At 38.2% G+C, this 6,000-nt stretch overlaps 1 long non-coding RNA gene across 1 annotated transcript in view; it reads left to right on the top strand.

Annotated features, from left to right (window-relative positions):
* Window positions 1-5,027, top strand: part of LOC142830506 (uncharacterized) — a 78,428-nt gene extending 73,401 nt beyond the window's left edge. Inside the window, exon 3 of the long non-coding RNA XR_012905802.1 lies at window positions 4,841-5,027. This is a non-coding gene — a long non-coding RNA (uncharacterized LOC142830506). The remainder of the gene's footprint in view (window positions 1-4,840) is intronic.
* Window positions 5,028-6,000: the final 973 nt, after the last annotated feature.

Here is a 6,000-nt window from a genome sequence, read left to right on the forward strand (position 1 = left end):
CAAATCTACAATTGCTAGTGAACTGATGTGAAAAGCAAGTTATATGGACAATCCTTTCTGTACAAATTTGCTGGAATGTAAGCAGAAAAGGCCACAGAGCTCTGTTATCTTATTTTCACTAAAGGCCAACCCAGGGTTACACTTATATTACTTTTTATTAAATTTCTCTGTTGAATTAAAAGGGAAAGGGATTGAACCTATTCACATCCATCCATCCATCCACTCATGTATATATATATATATACACACACACAAACTCCCTCGTGCTTTTGCTTAAAGTTACCAGTCTGTTGCTCACATTAACTCACTGGCCAGGGGAGTTAAATGCAAAGGGGAGGAGTGGGGACTTCTCTGGGTCTGGACCAATGCTCCGATCTTGACAAGACAAGACCCGGCGATCGGCAAGAGGCCCTATCTTTTATAGGACTTTTCTCCAATTCAAGTCTATACATTTTGCTGCATCAGTTCTTAATCACCATTTTAACATCTGTTTATCTGGAAGTCATTCTTCTTTGCCTACTCACATCAGTATGTTGGCGCTTCCTCCCCAGTGTTATTTCAAGGCTGTCTTGTTTGATGTAGAACATTATGGATGGCCTTGGAATGTTAAAAGGAAGCATCCCTTTACAATCTGCTTTGTTTTGGGCTTCAATTTATGGTACCTTGATGCCTCTTCTCCAAACACGCACATTCCAAACTCATTCACTTCCTGCCCCCAGGAACTACACAATCATTTCACACATGGGAAAACAGATACAATTGTCCATACAAAAGGTATTAATCTATTTCAATACAAAGAATCATTCTTCATATTTTCTTTACAACACAATCTATATTCTAATAACTTCTAAGAACAACAGTGCAATCATGCTGAATCACAAGAATCCTTCTGATCTCTTTCTCACATAGTAGAATATTATAGAGCTCAAAAGGTTACAAAAATTACAGTTAGTCTATAAAGTGCTACCAGACCATTTGTTGACTTTAAATTTATTCACATTATAGTGTAACTTACATTTACATGATATTGCATTGGGCAGAGGCTTTACACAACAAACTCTGGTTAGATTTGTGATGTCATCCAAGCCCAAATGACCTGCATGTACAACTAACTAGCTAGTGCTAATTCAGAACACAGAATCCTACCTGCTTCACAACACAGATTGCCAAGAATACATCACCATTAGATGACATGTTCTGCTATGGCTCCCCATTAAATAGAGTGTGTTTTGAAATTAATCCTAGCTTCCTAAGAAACCATTGTCCTTCCTCTCTTAGCATGACCTCCCATGTCAATTTCATTCAGTTGGAATGTAGTCACTAGCCTTGACAGAATCATGAGCACAGCAACTAGACTAAGGCTATGAAATTCTTTGCCAGTTGACATCACCAGATTCAGAGAACCGAAAAACCCACCTTTTTATCCAATTGACCACTTGACATCACCAGATTCAGAGAACTGAAAAACCCACCTTTTTATCCAATTTTCCACTATACTACTCTTGCTCTCAGCAGCCATCTTATATATTAATTAAAACAATAACCCAAAGCTTGCCTTGTGGCAGCAGGTGAAAAAGAGAGAAATAGTCATATTGTCATTTCTAATCTTGGGCAACTATTCTCTTAAATAGTCACTGTCAACTTGGAACATTTAAAATTAACATTAAAAAAGCAGTTTTCTAATCACATAATAAACACTTATGTGAATATTTAAATTACTTTAGATATGTTGTATTAATGGGTTTGATTCAGCTTACCTGCTGTATCTCTAAGGTTTGCTGCAGCTAGGAGCAACCGAGTCAAATATGCTCAGGGGCATCCTTTCCTCCTCCTTTCCATTCTGTATGTGCATACCCTTCCAACACACTTTTAGCCTTCTGTTATTGCTGCTTCTGTTATTGATGAACAACTTCTTGTACAACTTGTCATAGTGGATATACATAGGTTCTCCACACATCAGTCCATGTAGTTTCAGTTTAACTGTTTTCTTATGCTCAGTTGTGTCATAGTTTCAGCTGGTCAAATTCAGTGGACCTCCATTGGAGTAAGTTGCAGTAAGGTGAGGCAGCATTGACAATGGCTGAGAATCTAGCTCAGGATAGTGTCAAGTGCACAAAGTAAATAAAATGAAAAAAAAATCACCAATCTCTCTAGTCTAGTAATTTTGATTGGTATCGAGTTTTGAAAAGTAATTCTGTACAAAGCTGATGGAGCCCCTTTGAAAGGTTATTTTTTCTGTCTAATATTCTAACCTACTCTATTTAGGTTCTTATCACAATATCTAAGTGCATTCCAGTCGTGCAGTAAACAGGACTAACATCTGTCATTCGTGATTCACTGTCTCCCAATGGAGAGAACTGTCTGATTTGCTAGGGTTTGTATTTTTTTTAATTTAGCACACACACTGCTAGACTGAAGAAGTGCACTTTGCCCAAACTGTGGAAGGTGGTGAGTTTTGTGATGATCATTGGTTCCCATAGGAACTGAGAGATATGCAACTGTATTTGCATTTAAAGCTGTCCCACATATAAATATCTCCATTTGTAAAATCCATTCTCAATACAAAATTAATGAATTATTTTACGATAAATAGGGTCTGACAGTTCTGTCCTGGTTTTATATAAACAGAGAAGTCATGTGGAGGGGGAATTGCTTTCAGAGAACCTTTCATTAGCAGATGGTCTCATGCTCATGAGTAAGATGAACACATTAGTGGAAGAAATTAGAATGAAATAGTCTACATGGACAACTTAAATTGGTGTTTTAATGAAAACCATATATGATATTTCTTATTGAACTGGACACGCTGAATTTTTCCAATGTACCAATGCAATGAGGAGTCTGTTTACTGGAAAAGCTTTAACTTTAAGTGGCCCAGAATACCCTGACAATAAAAGAAAATAAATCAATTTATACAGTTTGAATAACTAAGTAGGTATAGCATTTTGCATCCAAATTCTAACCTTGACCTACCTTAGAGAAGAGATTAATTATTTAAAGGGTGAAGCTTTGTGTTTAGACAGATAAGATCACACTTGCAGCTGGAAGTTTATGGCTCCTTCTCCCAGAAAAGAATGAGATTCTGACTCAATTATCTCTGGAACAATGCATTTACTAGTTTTTAATTGCAGAATCGTACAGGGAGTTTTCCCATGTTCCATGGAACAGTGTAATACACAGCAAAGGAAATTGAAAAGACCAAACCTCCAGACAAAACTTTCTTTGCTTTTGGGATATGAATTAAATGCATCCAGATTAATATGTCAGGAAAACATTTTAACAGGGTAGTTATTAAAAAGTTCACAAGAGCAAAAATTGACATAATGAGGTTATTTATATTGGCACCTCTAAAGTCCCCAAGGGTGCTTACAATACAGTGCCAAATTCATAATATCAGAATACTGAACTGTCTCTGATACCTACAGATAAGTTTACCAAGATCATCAAGATGAGGTTACAAAGCAAGAACAGAATTGCCATTGACTGTCTGATTATAAATACACCTACATGAATGTGGCTATTTTGGTCTGTAGTTAGCTAAAGAAATAAAAAGAGTAAAGGCTATGAATTCAGTGCCCTCAGTAGTATGGGTATTGCAATATATACTGCACCTGCTATAACTGAAGATTTTGTAGGACAGTTAGGCGCCCAACTCCCATTTTTGCCATTGAAAATATTTCTTTAAGAATATGCAATCTATCTAACCTGATAGTTTTAGAGACAGAAAAACAATGCTGTTAGAGAGACAAGGTGGGAAAGGCTCCAACTTCTGCTGTATTCTCTGATATCTGGGGATTGACACACCTACAACAATGCTGTTACACAGTTCTTATTTTATTTTTAAAGGCTTATAGTTTTAGTCAAAAACCTTCACTTGCAAGTAAATCTTGGTAATATAGGTCAGTGTGCATAAAAATCTCTTTTTGTATATCTCCTTTGGAATTATAAAATGGCAAAAAAGTTAACTTTAAGATTTGGCTTGCCATTGTAACATTTTCCTGCATTGCTCACATTTTGCTGTCGACACATCAATAACCCTACTTGAATCATCAGAGCTGCCCAGCCTTACTGACGGTACAATTTGCTCCAATCAATCATAATGTGGATTGATTTGGGCCTCACTCCTGCAGAACAAACTGTGGGTAGACCCAGTGTCTGAACAGAGCCTCATTTCACTCAGCAGGGCTCTTTACAGCATCAGGTGTCAGCCCACATGGTTGTCCTTGCAGGTTTGGAGTCTTGATTTTATATGTTAACTTTCTTTATCGACATCTGAAAAAAAATAAAACAAAGATAATTAAAATATTTTTGCACAGCACATGTAATATTAAGTGGATGGACACACACAAACAAGATCTAAATTAAAACAACATTATTAAAACTAAAAAATCAAGTTCTCAAACTTAAGGCTGTTTGCACAACCTTAAATCAGCCTCCTTGGGCAGATACAATATTTAATTACAAGTTCACATACTAGTTTTTCCACTGAACCCCTTCTTTGTTCAATGTACAGCTTTGTGGGGATGAATCAGGGTCACATGGAGAAAGAGGCTTACTTGTAGGACCCCTGCCTCATCTGTTGCTGGAATTTAGAAGATGTATAATGAAAGAGGAGATTCAAGAAGGGAAAGGCTGGTGTCATGTTAAATGCTGCCTTGGATAACTCAATTCCTGCCTGTGCTATGTGCTGCAATGCAAATCACTTACAGTGGCATGGCCTAGGGAGAAGACAGGGTGGTGGGTTCAAGTCCTGGGTCCAGCTCTTCCCTTCCTCCTCTCCCTCCCCCCCCGGGTCAGGTGAGATAAAGGGTGACACTAATTATGTATTCCTCATTTTTAGGTGCCTGACTTGAAATTCTGAGATTTGATTTTGCAGAAATGTTGAATAGTGACAGTTGAATCTGCAGTGAACTGGAGCTGTGCTTTGATCACATGAACTGCTCTATAACGGTGCATTAAAAAGACAAAAAAACTTAGATCCTCGCTATTTCAGACTGGGGTATCCAAAGTTGGTGGATACTTTGCTTAGTAAAGCCTGGGGCTGTATATTAAACAATAAGGATAAACATAATATTGAAATAGGTGCTCACTTAACTGAGTGACATGCATTCTGTGCACTGAATGAGGTGGGATCCGGTGGGAAAAAAAGTTTGTGACCTTGTAATTAAAGACAATATCATAATGAATGAATTAAGGAGAAACAGGCTGGTAGGGACAGATGGGCTGTTCCATTTCCTCTAGTAAAATATTATTCTGAAATATTGAAATCCTCCAAAATAGAGTTCTTTTCTTCACCCACCTTTGTGCCTGAGCTACTACTATCATTCTCAACTATGATATTGATTAGCATTAAGGTGTCTAAACTTGCAGCATCTACATATTTAATAACACAACTATAATTGGAGGAGGGGAGGTTTGACAAGATCAAGTCTATAAATTTTAGAAATCCCTTAGATCAGGAATTGGTAACCTTTGCCTTTTAGACCATTAGAATAGTTGGCTGGCAGGATATGGAAGTTTGCTGATATGGAACATCCACAGGCATGGCCCCCTGCAAGTCCCAGTGGCTGCCGTTCACTGTTTCCAACCAAGGGGAGCTGTGAGAAGAGGTGGTCAGCATGTCCCTTTAGCCCATGGATCTTCCCACAGCTCCCATTCACTAAGAACGGCAAACCGTGGCCACTGGGAGCTGCAGGGGGACGTACCTGTAAATTTATCAATGTCAGCAAATTGTCTCACTGCCCAACAGTGGATTACCCTGATGAGTCAAGAGCCCAAAGTTGCCAACCCCTTCTTTAGAGAAATGTAATTTCTATGCCTCTATCTTGGAAGATGTATAATAGAGCACAGGAAACATCTTTACTTTACTCTTGGGAGATTGTTTCCCATGGCCCCAAGCTAACTGACACATGGCAGAATGGCTTTGGGTTGGTGCACAGCATGTATTACTATACTTCCAAGAGTAGCATCAAGTTCCATGCTAGCTAGGAAATGCCCTGC

This window comes from Pelodiscus sinensis, chromosome 8 (assembly GCF_049634645.1).
Source record: "Pelodiscus sinensis isolate JC-2024 chromosome 8, ASM4963464v1, whole genome shotgun sequence".
NCBI classification, from domain to species: Eukaryota; Metazoa; Chordata; order Testudines; family Trionychidae; genus Pelodiscus; species Pelodiscus sinensis.